The sequence below is a fragment of the Ovis canadensis genome, chromosome Y (genome assembly GCF_042477335.2).
Source record: "Ovis canadensis isolate MfBH-ARS-UI-01 breed Bighorn chromosome Y, ARS-UI_OviCan_v2, whole genome shotgun sequence".
In the NCBI taxonomy this organism is placed as follows: Eukaryota; Metazoa; Chordata; class Mammalia; order Artiodactyla; family Bovidae; genus Ovis; species Ovis canadensis.
Genome location: NC_091271.1, coordinates 10,232,821 through 10,251,792, shown reverse-complemented (window position 1 = coordinate 10,251,792; position 18,972 = coordinate 10,232,821). Strand labels below are relative to the sequence as shown.

The following is an 18,972-nucleotide window of genomic DNA, read 5'->3' as shown; positions in this document are numbered from 1 at the left end:
ATCTCTTCCCCATATATTAATAGGTATATTTACAATATAAAAGGTAACAAACACTGATCTTACATTATGGAATTGACATTGTAAGGGATGGGTACTCTTCCTAACATCTGCAATGGTGCCCAATACCGTCAGCATTAAAGGGCCTTTTTCTTTTTCCCAATCTTGGGGCCATTGTTAAGAAGAAATGATTGAAACATCTGCCCCTGTATCTATTAGTCCCTCAAAGTTTTTCCTTTTATAATCAAGGAGAGAACAGGGCGAGAATCTTTGATAAGCATTTCCCAAAATATATGTCACCCAGTACTTCTAAATCCTCCTGTTTGTTCATTAGGAAGAGCCAAAAAAAGGTGATAAGGTAGAAGTATTTGAGCAATATGTTCCCCAGCTAACAATGAAAGTGTGGTAGAAGTAGAGGCCATAATAAAAATTTCCCCAACATAGTCAGAGTCTATTACCCCAGGAATTATGGTTAAACCTCTCAAAGCCGCAGTGCTACAGCCTAATATCAAGCCAGAAGTGCCTTTAGGCAGTGGTCCAAATGCATCTCTTTTTAATTTATAAATGCCTCCCCCTGGTAACAAAAGAACATTATCAGCTAGTGGCAAATCAGCAGCAGCACTTCCTGAAGTAGCAGACCATAAGTCCTAAATCATCATCTGAGTTCCTTTTAATGGGGCATCGACTCGTAATGGTTGCTGGGAGGGAACAGGGTTGGGGCAGCTGGGATGGCAGGAGGGCAAGGAGGAGAAGTCCCCGGTATTGTTCCTGGGCCTCAAGGACTTAGGCCCGCAGGATAGTTTCCCGGTATCGGGTTGCACATTTTGACTGTTTTAGATTTGCACTCATTAGTCCAATGAAGCCCCTTCCCACATCGATGGCAAGGTCCACAAGGAGTATTATTCCTTCCAGCAAAAGATCTGTCTTTAGGAATTGCACCTTGATCAGCTTTTAATTTCTGACACTCTCTTTTCATATAACCAGGTTTTCCACAATGGAAGCTGTTACCTCCCTTTGGTGGCCTCATAACTTTGGCCAAGGCTGTAGCAAAGACATTAGCCTGATGCTCTGTTCCTCCTACTCCCGAGCAGGCTCTGATATATTCAGCTATAGATGCACCCTGTCCTTTTAATGGCCCCAGTATACATTCGCATTCAGTATTTGCATTTTCAAATGCTACAGTTTATAATAATATCTCTGAAATTTTATCTTTCCCCTAATTTGTCTTTCCCCAATGAATCCAGCATAGCCAAAATAAAGGGAGATTAAGGACTGTATTGCACTACTGCAGCTTTAAGATCTTTAAAAAACATATTCCAAAGGAGCATATTGAACATTTATCACATTGCCAGTCTGCTGTCTCTGGATGGGAAATAATTGTGGAGGATCGATAACCCCACCAGGGGGAGCAGGCAACTCATCATCATGAAGCATATACAAAGGAAAGGAGAACCGACTATGTTCCCTGCCCACACTGGGCCAATTAAACACAGTGGGGAAAAGAGAAGCACAAGGAGGTAGATTTCTTTTTTTTTTTTTTTTTTCCTCCTTACGGGATTTCCACCATTCTTGGAATAGATGGATCATTTCTTTAATCTCTTTGCCCTCCTCTGATGAAACTGAAGAATCCTCTTAATCTGATTCTGAACTATCAGATGTTTCACCATTTACAGGAGGAGGCTCATTTGTATCCTTGCCTTCAGGAGATGCAGAAGCCCCACCAACGTTTGACACATCCTCATAAATTATTTCTCCCCTCCTTGAAGCATTAGATTTAGTTTCATTACCAGTAGAGAGCAAGGTCAAAGCCTGTGTGATAGCATTACACCAAGTCCATAGCTTCAAAGGGATCACATTACCCTTCTGATGTTGCTTTCTCAATTCCTTTTGAATTATTTTCCATTCCTTCATATTTAACTGTAACTTAGTTTGATATCAAAACCAATGATAATATTGTTCCACCAAGCGAAAGAGCTCACTCAATCAACGAGTCGAGGCTTTAATGCCTATGGAGTGGAGAAGTCCTTTGACTAACTCCATGTGTTGTGACCGTAATGATGATGATGAATTCCCCATGATTTTCTGAAAGTTCCCCTGCTAGGGTGAGGAATTCCCCATTATTTTCCTGAAAGTTCCCCTGCTATGGATTTAAAATCCTCCTGGGGTTACTCACCATTTAAGTTTCACTCGAGCCCCACGTTGGGTGACAGATGTTGGAGATTACAAGTGAAATGACACAAAACAAGACACACACACAAGAGACAGACGATATACACACTCCAGTTGGAGGAACAGAACTGCACAAACTATTTGTGCTTTATTATTATAAAGCCCCCCAGGCAGAATTCCAGACTGCATGAATAAGCCTTTTCAGTACAGTGCAGGTGCATACATGTTATCATACAGCAAGAGGGAGTGGAATTCCGACCTACTGCAGAGTCTGTCCAGAGCCCTTATCACAAGAAGGAAATGTTCCCTTGTTTGTAAGGGACCATTAGTCTCAAGGCTGTGTCCATCTCTTTGGCAGAACATCTTATTTGAAAGCATCATGTCTCCACTTTCCCTATTGTGGCTGCATTAACCCTTCATCTATCAGTTCAGTTCAGTTCAGTCGCTCAGTTGTGTCCAACTCTTTGTGAACCCATGAATCGCAGCACGCCAGGCCTCCCTGTCCATTACCATCTCCCGGAGTTCACTCAGACTCAAGTCTATCAAGTCAGTGATGCCATCCAGCCATCTCATTCTCTGTCATCCCCTTCTTCTCCTGCCCCTAGTCCCTCCCAGCATCAGAGTCTTTTCCAATGAGTCAACTCTTCACATGAGGTGGCGAAATACGGCAGTTTCAGCTTTAGCATCATTCCTTCCAAAGAAATTCCAGGGCTGATCTCCTTCAGAATGGACTGGTTTGATCTCCTTGTAGTCCAAGGAAATCTCAAGAGTCTTCTCCAACACCACAGTTCAAAAGCATCATTTCTTCAAAACACATCCTTCTTCACAGTCCAACTCTCACATGTATATATGACTACTGGAAAAACCATAGCCTTGACTAGACGGACCTTAGTCGGCAAAGTAATATCTCTGCTTTTTGAATATGTTTTCTAGGTTGGCAATAACTTTTCTTCCAAGGAGTAAGCGCCTTTTAATTTCATGGCTGCAGACACCATCTGCAGTGATTGTGGAGCCCAAAAAAGTAAAGTCTGACACTAAATATATAAAAACCGTGGTGCCCAGAATTTCATTTGTGAAACTGAGATAATTCCAATTCTATATGTGTTCCCCACACATTAGTTATATAAGTCATGTCATTAAAATTTCCTTGAGATTTCATATAGGAAATGTATGCAATTTCACAATTCAAGCAGGAAAATGTATGTTCATTCTTTCATAGGTGAAATATATAGACTTCTCATTCATGTAGGAAAATGTGTGCACAGATATCCATATGTGAAACAGACAAGATTCTGTATTTGATGAACAAAATTATACAAGTAGATTTTCAAATATGAAATGCACATTTCCTATTTCATGTAGAAAAATCTGCACCCACTTTATGCAGGAAAATTCTTTTTCAGGTATTTGTATGCATACAGCATGACATCCAAAGCCAGTGCTCTGGAACAACCCAGAAAATATGGGGAGGGAGGGAGGGAGGGACGTGGAGGGAGCTTGAGGATGGGTGGGTCATGTATACCTATGGCTCATTAGTGATGATGTATGGCAGAAACCATCACAATATTGTATAGTTAGTAATTACACTCCAGTTAAAGTTTAAAAAAACTTACATTTTAAGAAAAATAACAGAACAAGGGACTCTATTTGGTGCTCTGTGGTGACCTATATGGGAAAGAAATTCAAGAATGATGGGATATATACACACATGAAATTGATTCACTGTGACATACATACAGCAGAAACAAAAACAAACATTATAAAGAGACTATAGACCAATGACAATTGTTTGAAATATATTACATGTCAAGTATACCTCCAACCGTGAATAAATAAATGGTTCCACAATTGCACTATATATGTTTTTGAACATTATGCTAAGTAAAATATTTCAGTTACAGGAAGACAAATATACTTTTCATCACATGATGCTGTGAAGTTCAAATCCTTGTGATACAGAAACAGAGTAGACTGTGGTCATTGGGCTACTGCAAATGGCCCACAATGGTCCAAGTTACCAACTTTTAGGCATAGGTTGAATAAACTCATCAAGACAGATGCTGTAATAGAGGCAGGGTGGACAATGGAGCTGCAGGCCTTAGCTCAAGATGATTAGTGAAGTTAGAAAGCCAACTTGACCAACAGAAAGCCTCTCAGCAGAGTCTAGTGAAAGACCTCTTACAGCTTTCCTCCAGGGCCCTCAAGTCCCTCTGGTGTTGGGCTGGGTAATGAACTGAGGAGCTTGGGGACAGGCTGTGGCTTGCACAATCCCAGAGCCCTTGCTGGAGCCACTCACTGTGGCCTGGCCCAGGTTTCCAAGCAGTGACCAACATGTCCCATCCCCACCTGAATCTGTGTGGGTCACAGTCTGTGGGTCCCAGTGCCCCACTGGGGTAGCCTGAGAAGGTTGCAGTCCAGTTGCATGCTGGGCACCTGGCTCCCTCATTGGAGATGGCTGGGAAGAGTAGGGGGACCTTGGGAGGGGGCACAGAAAACTGAGAGCTGACTCTTCCAGCTGGGACTGGGCACTGGTGGGAGGACCAAGACTGAGTGTTAGATGAATGCTCCCAGACAGGATAGCCAGTCTGCACAGAGACCCCTCCTCCTTAGCAGGAACTTGGAGGGTGAAAGTCCTGCTTGGGACTTTTCCTTTCATAATATGGAATACTACTTGTTTCCCTTGAGGATTACAGGAACACAGTTACCTGACCATGACCTTACCTCAAGAACACAAGATCTGGCAGCAGGAAGTTTGCAATAGCTAAGGACATTCCTCCCTCACCTTTCCTATATGTGATTTTGTAGAGAGCTTTAGGGGATGTCACAATTTTTAGAGGAATAGGCCCCCCCATCTCCTTGTATGGCCCAAACTCCCCTGTTTTCATATTGCTTGGCCTAATGATGTTGGGTACATGGGTATCCAGTAAAAGCAGCACCGTATCTCTCAAGTCTATGGAGAGTAACAGACTCTTTGGGAGAATGTGTCATTCCAAAACCACATACGCTCATAAAAGTATGAGCTGTTTATCCTTCTTCTATATGAAGCAAATTAGCAGACACAAATACCTCCCTCAATTTTTAGGTGAATTTAGGACAAAGTGTGACAAAAGTTGTCATCAGGTCTACTTGATGACTACTTATTATTTTGCAAATGTTTGTAATGAACTGATTTGATAGGATACATATATAAAATATTGAAGAAGGAAATGGAAACCCACTCCAGTACTCTTGCCTGGAAAATCCCATTGACAGAGGAGCCTGGTAGGCTACAGTCCACGGGGTCGCAAAGAGTTGGCCACGTCTGAGTGACTTTACTCCACTCTGGTGAGAGGCTTTTCACTTTCATCCATTTTCCCTCTGTTATATGCTTGCTTCTCTCATTCCATTTCTCCTGAAAATACTCCATGATGTCCCATGAATAGAAGACATCAACTCTGCTTTTAGGTATTCTGATGGAAAATATTCCCACCACTTAATAGCAACCGGGGAGATCCAACCAGTCCATTCTGAAGGAGATCAACCCTGGGATTTCTTTGGAAGGAATGATGCTAAAGCTGAAACTGCACCTCTTGTGAAGAGTTGACTCATTGGGAAAGACTTTGATGCTGGGAGGGATTGGGGGCAGGAGGAGAAGGGGATGACCGAGGATGAGATGGCTGAATGGCATCACTGACTCGATGAACGCGAGTCTGAGTGAACTCCAGGAGTTGGTGATGGACAGGGAGGCTTGGTGTGCTGTGATTCATGTGATTGCAAAGAGTCGGACACGACTGAGTGACTGAACAGAACTGAACTGAAGAGCAACTATCATTTACCAAGAAAAGGAAAGCGGAAAACATTCATACTGTAGCCTCAGTTTCTCTTAAGGTGAAATGCCACTGTCTGATGCTATTTACTATCCCTGATACAAACCACTGAGATTTCCCTTTTTTTTCCCCATTTTTTAATGTATGCTCCTTGGCCATATAAGCCATGGGAAAATATGCTTTTCTTTGAAGCTGATGATATTTTTTAGCTGAACTTGGGATAGATACCCAAAGTTGGTGGTTTTAACTTAAATAAACTGTACTTCATTTTTGGAGGGATAGGATTTTAATAATCTGTAATCAAGTCCAGACTTTATAAGATTAATAGGCTTAAAAATGTGTTTCTTACTGGTTCCATTATTTAGGTTATTTGTTTCAGTACAGACCTCTACTCCAGAAGAGAGGTGAGTAATACCCCAAGCAAAAATAGATGTGGGATGTGATCATCTATTTCAATCGGAGGAGACAGTCTAACAAAGCACATCAAACAGGTCAATCTAAAATATCGATCTAATAACAATCTGTAAAGTCCATGAAAGCTTCATGAAGAACTTAAAATAAGATCTCATAGGCATTAACAAGAAAAAAAATAATCAAGGGAAGCAGAGGAATGGCATACACGCCGCAAGTAAATGACTAGAGCTAATCAGTTACTTTATGGACGTTGCTGGATACATGTATGCAATAGACTATTACTCATTCCAAAGAGGATTGAAATCTAGTCATTTGTAGACATGTAGGTAGATTGAAAAAATGTCATATAAAATGAAGTATATTGGAACAAGGAAAACAAATATCATATCTTAACACATATAGATGGAGTCTAGAAAACTTGTATCAATGATCTTATCTGAGTAGCAGAGGTAGGGAAGGACACTTCGACATAGCGATGAAAAATATGGATACCAAGAAGGAAATAGGTGGTGTTGGAAGGAATTGGGAGATTAAAACTGACACACAGACAATATTGATGTCTATATACAGCAGAGAGAACTCTATTTAATGCACTGTGGAGACTTGAATGGAAAGGAAGTCTAAAACTGAGGGGAGAGATGTATGGTTGTTGCTCAATCACTAAGTCATGTCTAAGTCTTTGAGAGCCTAAAGACTGCAACATGCCAGCACTTTGCTGTAGAGTAGAAACTGTCAAAACCTTGTGAAGCAATTATATTCCAATAAAATTTACTTTTGAAGGTATATTATATTATTTTAATTAAAAAAAAACACCTTAACTATGTTAGTCTCACATGAATTAGGAAGTCAAAGAGGAACTCTCAATGTGAATACCATAATGACAAATTCAATATAAAGCCCTAAAAAATGTATAACACACTTGTGGAGAAAATAGTAAGAATGAAACTAAATGCCAATGTACATGTACCAGTGTATATAAGTGTGTCAAAAGACTGAAAGTTTTTCCTCAAAATAAAAATTAGCTTAAAAAAGGTGTCAACAGAACCATCATCTGTCAGCTGGGTTTAGTTGAAACACTATATTTTGTATTTGTTATATTATAGTGTTTTAAATTTTTATGTATTTAACTATTCAATTGTTTCTTTATTCATCACACAAAGCCTTTTGCTAGCCTATTATGGATGACTGTTAATGAATGTGGTCTTTTAAACCTCTTTCACTCATTCATTTTCAAAATATTAGTTCTTCATTCACAAGAAATTTATATTTCCAAAAGTTTTAACCAGTTATATCTATATGTTCAATTGTTTTTCCACAATTGCTATCATTTCAGTTCAGTTCAGTTGCTCAGTCTTGTCCCACTGTTTGCGACCCAACGAATTGCAGCACGCCAGGCCTCCCTGTCCATAACCAACTACTGGAATTCATTCAGACTCACGTCCATAGAGTCAGTCATGCTATCCAGCCATCTCATCCTCTGTTGTCCCCATTCCTCCTGCCCCCAGTCCCACCCAGCATCAGAGTCTTTTCCAATAAGTCAACTCTTCGCATGAGGTGGCCAGAGTACTGGAGTTTCAGCTTTAGCATCATTCCTTCCAAAGAAATGCCAGGCAGGGCTGATCTCCTTCAGAATAGACTGGTTGAATCTCCTTGCAATTCAAGGGACTCTCAAGAGTCTTCTCCAGCACCACAGTTCAAAAGCATCAATTCGTCAACACTCAACCTTCTTCACAGTCCAACTCTCACATCCATAAACTACCACAGGAAACACCATACCCTTGACTAAATGGACCTTAGTTGGCAAAGCAATGTCTCTGCTTTTCAATATGCTATCTAGGTTGGTCATAACTTTTCTTTCACGGAGTAAGCATCTTTTAATTTGATGGCTGCAGTCACCATCTGCAGTGACTTTGGAGGCCCCTTAAAAATAAAACCTCACACCATTTGGACTGTTTCCCCATCTATTTTCCATGAAGTGATGGGACCAGATGCCATGATCTTCTTTTCTGAATGTTGAGCTCTAAGCCAACTTTATCACTCTCCTCTTTCACTTTCATCAAGAGGCTTTTTATTTCCTCTTCATTTACCTCTTCATTTTCTGCCATAAGGGTGGTGTCATCTGCATATCTGAGGTTATTGATACTTCTCCCAACAATCTTGATTCAAGCTTGTGTTTCTTCCAGTCCAGTGTTTCTCATGATATACTCTACATAATTTAAATAAGCATTGACACAATATACAGCCTTGACACACTCCTTTCCCTATTTGGAACCAGTCCAGTTCCATGTCCAGTTCTAACTGTTGCTTCCTGACTTGCATACAGATTTCTCAACAGGCAGGTTAGGCAGTCTGGTATTCCCATCTCTTTCAGAATTTTCCACAGTTTAATGTGATCCACACAGTCAAAGGCTTTGGCATAGTCAATAAAGCAGAAATAATTTTATTTTCTCAACTCATATTTTCAATGATCCAGTGGATGTTGACAATTTGATCTGTGTTTTTTCTGCCTTTTCTAAAACCAGCTTGAACATCTGGAAGTTCACAGATCACGTATTGCTGAAGCCTGGTTTGACGAATTTTGAGCATTACTTTACTAGCGTGTGAGATGAGTGCAATTGTGCAGTGTTTTGAGCATTCTTTGGCATTGTCTTTCTTTGGGATTGGAATGAAAACTGACCTTTTCCAGTCATGTGGCCACTGCTGAGTTTTCCAAATTTGCTGGCATATTGAGTGCAGCACTTTCACAGCATCAGTTTTCAGGATTTGAAACAGCTCAACTGGAATTCCATCACCTCCTCTAGCTTTGTTCATAGTGATGCTTTCTAAGGCCCACTAGAGTTCATATTCCAGGATGTCTGGCTAGAGATGAGTGATCACCCGATCATGATTATCTTGGTCATGAAGATCTTTTTTGTACAGTTCTTCTGTGTATTCTTGCCACCTCTTCTTAATATCTTCTTCTGTTAGGTCCATACCATTTCTGTCCTTTGTCGAGCCCATCTTTGCATGAAAAAATGCAAAGTATGAGAAGGCAAAATGATAGGATACTGAAAGAGGAACTTTCAAGGTCATTAGGTGCCCAATATGCTACTGGAGAGTGGAGTAATAACTCCAGACAGGATGAAGGGATGGAGCCAAAGCAAAAACAATATCCAGCTGTGGATGTGACTGGTGATAGAAGCAAGGTCTGATGCTGTAAAGAGCAATATTGCATAGGATCCTGGAATGTCAGGCCCATGAATCAAGGCAATTTGGAAGTGGTCAAACAAGAGATGGCAAGAGTGAACGTCGACATTCTAGGAATTAGCAAACTAAAATGGGCTGGAATGGGTGAATTTAACTCAGATGACCATTATATCTACTATTGTGGACAGGAATCCCTCAGAAGAACTGGAGTATCCATCATGGTCAACAAAACAGTCCAAAATGCAGTACTTGGATGTAATCTCAAAAATGACAGAATGATCTCTGTTCGTTTCCAAGGCAAACCATTAAATATCACAGTAATCCAAGTCTATGCCCAAGCAGTAACGCTGAACAAGCTGAAGTTGAACGGTTCTATGAAGACCTACAAGATCTTTTAGAACTAACACCCCCAAAAGATGCCCTTTTCATTCTAGGGGACTGGAATGCAAAAGTAGGAAGTCAAGAAACACCTGGAATAACAGGCAAATTTGGCCTTGAAATGTGGAATGAAGCAGGGAAAAGACTAATAGAATTTTGCCAAGAAAATGCACTGGTCATAGTAAACACCCTCTTCCAACAGCACAAGTGAAGACTCTACACATGGACATCACCAGATGATCAACACTGAAATCAGATTGATTATATTCTTTGCAGCCAAAGATGGAGAAGCTCTATAAAGTCAACAAAAAGAAGACCAAGAGCTGACTGTGTCTCAGATCATGAGCTCCTTATTATCAAATTCAGACTTAAGTTGAAGAAAGTAGGGAAAACAGCTAGACCATTCAGGTATGACCTAAATCAAATCCCTTATGATTATCCAGTGGAAGTGAGAAATAGATTTAAGGACCTAGATCTGGCAGATAGAGTGCCATATGAACTATGGACTGAGGTTTGTGACACTGTACAGGAGACAGGGATTAAGACCATCCCCATGGAAAAGAAATGCAAAAAAGCAAAATGGCTGTCTGGGGAGGCCTTATAAATAGCTATGAAAGAAGAGAGTTGAAAAGCAATGGAGAAAAGGAAAGAGATAAGCATCTGAATTCAGAGTTTCAGATATTAGCAAGAAGAGATAAGAAAGCCTTTTTCAGCTATCAATGCAAAGAAATAGAGGAAAAGAACAGAATGGGAAAGACTAGAGATCTCTTCAAGAAAATTAGATACCAAGGGACCATTTCATGCAAAGATGGGCTCGATAAAGGACAATTGCTATAGGTACTTAAAAATCATATGTGTATATATATATATATATATATATATATACATGTGAAAATCATAAAAATCATATACCTGGCATCTGCTTCAAAGGTCTCCCTCTGAAACCAACTATACAACTTCGTAAAAAGCTGTGTCACCTCACCCGTGAAATGCCTGTTTTAGACATTCCTGGCTGACTCAGATAAGTAACATCTTGAATGACCCTGATCTTTCCTCTAATCACTTTAGATCCTGCTTTTATTTTTTAATTTAGCATCAGAACGTGAACCATCACAAGGATAGGCACCCCACCTCAGGTCACAGTAAATGCAGAACTCCAGGTCCATGTTGTTTCTTTTCTTTCAACTTTGCCTGTGGTCCTAGATGTGCTGTGATGCTCTTCAGGACCTGTGAGTAAGAAAGCCTGTTTGTCCAGAATTCTCTGGCATTTGTTTCAATGTATGCCCTGCAATCATTATAAGAATTGCAAGGGCTGGCCCAATACCTCTGGTTGGGAGAATATCTGTGGAGACTTAAGGCAAGGAGTAGAATCCCAGGTAAATGCCTCAGTATTTGAGCCAGTAGTACCACTATGGCTGGGCAACAACTGATCCAAAACAACTGACATAGTCAGGAAGACTGCATTGCTCATGCAATTAACCCAGGGGAGTGACCTTAAGTGCACTTTGCTTACTAGCTAGCAAACACAGGTGGGTAACACTGTCTAGGAAGGGAGCACTGCTTCTAGAGGTCTGGTGTCACTGCTATGGGTGCCTCATGGGCAATAACAAATCTATGTTTTCCACAGAGTAGCAAGATCAAGGCCATATGGTCTGGTGAGATGACTGTGTAACTAATTATATAGGCCTTAATTGACTATCAGTGTGTGTGATGTCCCTCTACCCCTCGAGGCCAAGGAGACATAAAAGGTGGACTAGGTCCCAAGGCTATCATCACTGCCTACAGAAAGTCTATCAGCTAAAAGTATGAAAAGATATTCCTGTGGTAAGGAAGACAGAGACCTCTACTGGTAACCACAAACTCAATATGTAGTACCAAGACTATCCTTCTTAAACTGAAAACAAGTGAAATATCATTGCCATAGGACTTCAATGTCTCCATGGAAAGGAAAGGTGGCAGCAGCATTCTGATTGTTTTTCTTTTTTTACCCAAACATCAAGTCCCCAACCAGCCCACACCCAGTACTACTCTCTGTACATAGTTCCTATAATGTCAAGTGTTAGAGATACCTACCAAGAACAGCTCAGCACAAATGGAATACCTTGTTGATAAAATGGAAATGCTAGCTTTAGCAGAAGCCTAACATGGTGTTTTGTGCAAACTCCAGGAGATACTGAAGGACAAGGACATCTAGTGTCCCATCCTTGGGGGTCACAAAGAGTCATGACCAGGACATGATTTGGCAACTAAACCACAAAAACCACCTGACATTAAAAGTCTTTCTGAATTTCAGGAGGATGTGCTTTCCCCCAGGCTCCGACCCTTGCATTAGAGCCTTCAGGCAATGACACCAGTACTCTCACTTCCCCTTCTTCTGTAGATTTGTGGAGCCATATGGGACCAACAGTTTTAGAATAAGTATCAGTGTCATTTGCCAGTCGCAGCAACATCATTATAAGCAAGGCAGTCTCACTGGAGGTTTGTGGCATTCTGCCTGGTGTAAGGCATTGCTCTACTTAAAGGCAGCACTCCAGGCTCAACTTAGAGCTGTCCATGTAGTCTTAAAGAGGCCACAAATATGGGTCTCCCAAGCAGTTGCATTTTCACAGATTTCTAGGCTGTTGCTAACAGTCCCCAATGAAGATTGATTTCACCTACCCACTGCTCCCTTCTGCTGAAGCTTCCAGCTCTGCTGCCATAATCATTGATTTTACATAAGATTCCTCTTTAAGACTGGTAGTCTCTTTCCTTACTAAAATTATTCTTGTTTCCTTGGGATCAATAGTTATTTATGACTCTGATCAGTGAAACCACTTTAACTGTCAGAAATCTCAACAGTGGACTCTTCCACAGAATATTCTTTGGCACTTTCAACCCCAAAAATCTGGCTCACTTGAGTGTCATAACAACCTTCTTACAGAGACACTCTTTAAAGTGCTTCTAGGCAAGGAGTCCCCCAAAGGGATGGGAAAGTAGCTCCACACCCTCACCTTGCTCAACTCTTATCCATTGAATCTTTATCCTCATACAGAAATTATTGTACACTCCCCAAATTTCATGTGGGGTCTGTTTGGCAGTCCTTAAACTTTTACGCCCGAAGACAATGTTCTTTCTATTTTATCCTATGGCTCTACTTCCCCTGCCTGCTATAATTGTAGAATCATTTCACTATCTTCTCCACCTGCTGGCCTGATCAAGGAATGATGGCTCAATATGATCCCCTCTTTAAGCCATTTGGTGAGGCATCCCCACAGAATGCCCCACAGAAACCCCTGACCCAAAACATCACAAGTTATTGTGAGACCACCCTTTGGAAACCCTTAGAAACTGTGACATTATAAATGGAGCAACATCCACAGTGGCTGCTCTTCCTGAAAGTAGTCATTGGAAGTGTTGGCTAAAACAACCAAATTCTTGGGAAAGCAGATGGTAATTAGATAGGGGAATACCCAAACTATCTCAGTAAAATTACATATACCTGTGGAACAACTCCCTGAAAATGAATAGGAGTCTGGCAGAAAGACCCTGTGTAACCAATGGTGTGATAAAGATATGCATACAGTCAGATAGAAAGGGAGGGGAAGCAACTGGGATGGGGCGTGGGCCACAAGGAAAGGACACAGAAGAGAATATCATGGGCTCAGAGATCCTCCAGGGTGTGATGGATTCAGACTGTGTAATGGGGCCCTATCCCTGAGATCTGACACCAGGAAGATGAGTCTGCTCAGCTGGTTTGAAATCCAGTGTAATTAACAGGAAGGGAGTAAGAAATTGGAACTCCACTAGTGAAGAGGATGCACACATTTGTTTAGTTCTGAACAAGGCTGAATAATTGGATCGCATCTGCATCTACCAGCTTTCCAGGACCACCATAGTGTTCACCAACACATGGTGAGTACCTACTCGTAATTCCTCTCACTCGACTATGGCTCTCCTGGCCTGTGGTGAAGTTTCCATTCCTGAGAAAGAGGAGAGCATGCACTCAAGGGAAAAAGAATCAGTTTAGAACCAACCCTCAAGAATTCTGTTCCAAAACCCTGGGGCTAAATCCCAAAGTCAAGTGGTGTTTTTGGCCACTGTGCAGATAAAAACCTGCATACTTGTCAGTGGCATTAACCCCTCCATCTCCAGCCTCACTTCTAACAGTGTCAGCACTCCCAGCACACAGTGGGATATCACATAATCCACATGCACCTCAGGTCCAGCTCTCCAACCAAAGCCACTGGGCAAATGTAGACTGCATCAGGAGTGTTCCCTCATAAGGACAGCCCCTTTAACCATGATAGTCATTGTTTCACTTTATTTCACAGCCACTGAGAAAGATAAGCAATTAAAGTGTTTTAGTTTCAGATGAAAGAGTAAGGAAAAAAACCATGAACAACCAACAAATGAAATAGAGCAATCATTTAACAGCATTCAAAACATGAATAACTAGAATACAAAAGCAGTGAGGGATAGCGGTGGCACTAAATTTGATCTAGTCTAGTATGCTGAGGCATTAAGATTGTAAGGTTATAAGAGGTCGTTGAGGCCAGTGACTACATTTCTTTATTAAATTTGGAAATATGACCCCAGGCATGCAGACAGGTCTGGAGCTGCTCATGCCAAATACGAGCTCTGAAACCTCCCCATCCACCTCCTTTCCAACTCCCTCCATTTTATCACCAACCTGTATCATTCACTGTCCTGGCCTGGGAATAATTCTTTGGTCTTTCAGTCCTCATCATCTTTTACAAGTGCCTGCCCATTGTCTATATCTTGAGCTGCCTGCTGATTGAATGAAAACATTTGAGGAATGGAAATTAGAGGCTGCAGGCAGGCCTAGACTGAAACATCTTGATTAAGTTCCATAGAGGCAACCTGCACTGCCTTTTAGCTGAGCTGAATATTATCAGTGATTTGAATCCTATTGACCTGGTCATCTGAGAGATGATCATTTTCTCTCTGAAACTGGCACTAAAAGGCTTTTATATGACTTCATTTTGGGTATATGCCATCTCCAAGGCACCCTGTACTTGTCCTGTTACCTCAAAATACTCTCTGTTGAGCATGACTTGGGCCTGATGTGGTGCAGTACCATCTGTCTTTTAGGCTTGGGTAAGGTGGAAGGTAGAGAGGTCTTTTTGACGGTTTCTTGAGTTGCTAGAGGACTCAAAGTATGCATTCTTTGTCAGTACTGGTCACATGTCCCTGGCATGGTTCCATGTTTTAATGGTTAGGTTGCCTGGAGCTGTGGTTTTACTGCTCATCACAGCCCTTGTTGGGATTGAGGACCACATGCATTTCCAAGGGTTTGGGCCCTTTAGTTTGGACTGTATTGTAGTCTTTTTACTTTTGTTTTCTTTCAGATATCTAGATTGAAAGGTAGAAGGATGGTCTCTAGGAGGGGGTTGGGTCTCAGGAATCCAGAAGACTGGGGAGAAGAGTGGTGGCCATAGACAACAAACTCTGCCATGGAGAAGGTGACACCAACAAACCTGTTCACCTACGTGGGTGGACAGGCCCAAGCAGCTGCAAAAGTTTGGGAGGCCTTGTGATCCTTTCAGGTGCCCTGTGGCTTCTGCAGCCTAGTGTCTTGTAAGGGGAGGTTTAGGGAGGCATGGTTAGCATGACATCACAGCTTTGTGATTCCACTAAAGCAATAGGCAGCGATGCCTTGGTCACTACCATTTGCCTCCTACAGATTTAAAAAGAGATGTATGGGAAGGATAAAAGGAGAAGACAGTATGATTTTCATGAGATCAGTCTGCCTTCCTTATGTGCCTGTTTTCCTCTACCACTTCTTGTGAATTATGCTCATTCTAATATTTCCTATGTCAACTTGACACATGGAATAGGAATAAGTTCTAGCCTAGCTGAGTCTCTAAAGAGACCATGAAAGCTCTTAGGGAGCATTAGGAATCTGTGAGGATAATCAGTTGATGGGAAAGAGAGTCCTTTGCCAGTTTCCATTCACTGATAATCTATGTAAGTAAAGGAGGCCTCTTTTGGAATTGACAGCTTCTTCTCAAGAGGAAGTGTGAGTGTTGGTTTGCCAGGGTTGCCATAACAAAGTGCCGCATACCAGGTAGCTTCAATAAATGATTTCTCAAACTTCTGGGGAACAAAGCAGCACTCAAAGGGCCAGCCAATTTGGTCTTCAGATGCCTCTTTTGGATTTTGACTGCCATTGTCTCGTTTTGTCTTCACACAGCAACATCTCTGTGTTGTCTGTGACTGATCTCCTTTTCTTATAAAGTGCCAGTCATATTAACACAAGTACCTATATTGAGGGCCAATTTCCAATCACGGCCAGAAAGAAATTATAATGTATACACAGTTTGACTACATATAAAGTGCAGAGAGTTAGAGCTTCAACATACACATTTTGAGAGAATAGGATTTATTCCATAATATTGATATTCTTGTTTCTACTTGGTACTGCTGTATATTCATCTGTCTCCCAGAATTCACCTCCACAACACAGAAAGCAACTGGTTGAGGAAAAAAAAAAGGGTTCTTGGGGATGATATAGATGGAAACACAATTCCGAATTTCTTACCAATCTAGAAATCCTCTCCAGAAAGACATAAGAGAGGAATACATTTCTATTTCTGAGTAAGTATTAAACCATAATGGGAGGCACACGATAAGAAAACTACTAAAAGATTGATGGCAGCCCACCAGGCTCCCCCATCCCTGGGATTCTCCAGGCAAGAATATTGGAGTGGGTTGCCCTTTCCTTCTCCAATGCTTGAAAGTGAAAACTGAAAGTGAAGTAGCTCAGTCATGTCAGAATCTTTGTGACCCCATGGATTGTAGCCTATCAGGCTCCTCTGTCAATGGGATTTTCCAGGCTAGAGTACTGCAGAAGGTTACCATTTCCTTTTCCAATACTCTATATGTGTATCCTAGCAAATCAGTTCATTACAAACATTTTCAAAATAGTAAGTAGTCCTCAAGAAGGACTCCTTTGTCACACTTTGTCCTAATTAGTAATTGGGGGAGCTATTTGTGTCTGCTAATTTGCTATATATAGAAGAGGGATAAACAGCTCATACTTTTATGAGCGTATGTGGTTTTGGAATGAGGCATTCCCTCAAAGAGTCTGTTACTCTCCATAGACTTGAGAGATACGGTGCTGCTTTTACTGGATACCCGTGTACCCAACATCATTAGGCCACGCAATATGAAAACAGGGGAGTTTGGGCCATACAAGGAGATGGGGGGCCTATGCCTTTAAAAATAGTGAACTCCCTCAAAGCTCTCTGAAAATCCATGTACAGGAAAGGTGAGGGAGGAATGTCCTTAGCTATTGCAAACTTCCTGCTGCCAGATCTTGTGTTCTTGAGGTAAGGTCGTGGTCAGGTAACTGTGTTCCTGTAATCCTCAAGGGAAACAAGTAGTATTCCATATTATGAAAGGAAAAGTCTCAAGCTGGACTTTCACCCTCCAAGTTCCTGGTAAGGAGGAGGGGGTCTCTGTGCAGACTGGCTATCCTGTCTGGGAGCATTCATCTAACACTCAGTCTTGGTCCTCCCACCAGTGCCCAGTCCCAGCTGGAAGAGTCAGCTCTCAGTTTTCTGTGCCCCCTCCCAAGGCCCCCCTACTCTTCCCAGCCATCTCCAATGAGGGAGCCAGGTGCCCAGCATGCAACTGGACTGCAACCTCCTCAGGCTACCCCAGTGGGGCACTGGGACCCACAGACTGTGACCCACACAGATTCAGGTGGGGATGGGACATGTTGGTCACTGCTTGGAAACCTGGGCCAGGCCACAGTGAGTGGCTCCAGCAAGGGCTCTGGGATTGTGCAAGCCACAGCCTGTCCCCAAGCTCCTCAGTTCACTACCCAGCCCAACACCAGAGGGCTGGTGGAAAGCTGTAAGAGGTCTTTCACTAGACTCTGCTGAGAGGCTTTCTGTTGGTCCAGTTGGCTTTCTAACTTCACTAATCATCTTGAGCTAAGGCCTGCAGCTCCATTGTCCACCCCGCTTCTATTACCCTGCTTCTAAACTCATCTGTCTTGATGAGTTTATTCAACCTATGCCTAAAACTTGTTAACTCGGACCATCATGGTCCATTTGCACTAGCCACGGTTCACTCTGTTTCTGTATTGCAGAGATTTCAACTTCACAATGTCATGTGATGAAAAAAATATTTATCTTCCTGTAACTGAAATATTTTACTTAGCATGATGTCTTCAAGAACATATATACTGAAACTGGGGGAAATTTATTTATTCATAGTTGGAGGTATACTTGACATGTAATATATTTCAAACAATTATCATTGGTCTATAGTCTCATTGTAATGCTTGTTTTTATTTCTGTTCTACATACATCAAAGTGAATCAAATTCATGTGTGCATATGTCCCATCATTTTTGGATTTCTTTCCCATATAGGTCACCACAGAGCACCAAATAGAATCCTTTGTTCTTTTATTTTTCTCACAAGGTAATTTTTTTTAAACTTTAACTGGAGTGTAATTACTAACTACACAATATTGTGATGGTTTCTGACATGCTGCTACTGCTGCTAAGTCTTTTCAGTCGTGTCCAACTCTGTGCGACCTCATAGATGGCAGCCCACCAGGCTCCCATGTTCCTGGGATTCTCCAGGCAAGAACACTGGAGTGCATTGCCATTTCCTTCTCCAATGAATGAAAGTGAAAAGTGAAAGTTAAGTCATTCAGTCGTGTCAGACTCTTAGCGACCACGTGGACTGCAGCCTACCAGGCTCCTCTACCCATGGGATTTTCCAGTCAAGAGTACTGAAGCAGGTTGCCATTGCCTTCTCCTGTTTCTGCCATACATCAACACTAATGAGCCATAGATATACCTGGGCCCCACCCATCCTCAAGCCCCTCCACCTCCCTTCCTCCCTCCCTCTCTTCCTCCCTACATTTTCTGGGTTGTTCCAGAGCACTGGCTTTGGATGCATACATGTGAATGCCTGAAAGATGACTTTCCTGCATGAAATACATAATTTTCTATATTTCACATGTAGATGCAGATTTTTCTAACTGATATAGGAAATCTGCAT

At 41.7% G+C, this 18,972-nt stretch overlaps 1 pseudogene; it reads right to left on the bottom strand.

Annotated features, from left to right (window-relative positions):
* The window catches only part of LOC138431296 (testis-specific Y-encoded protein 2-like), a 31,684-nt pseudogene that overhangs the window by 12,000 nt on the left and 712 nt on the right, over positions 1-18,972 (bottom strand).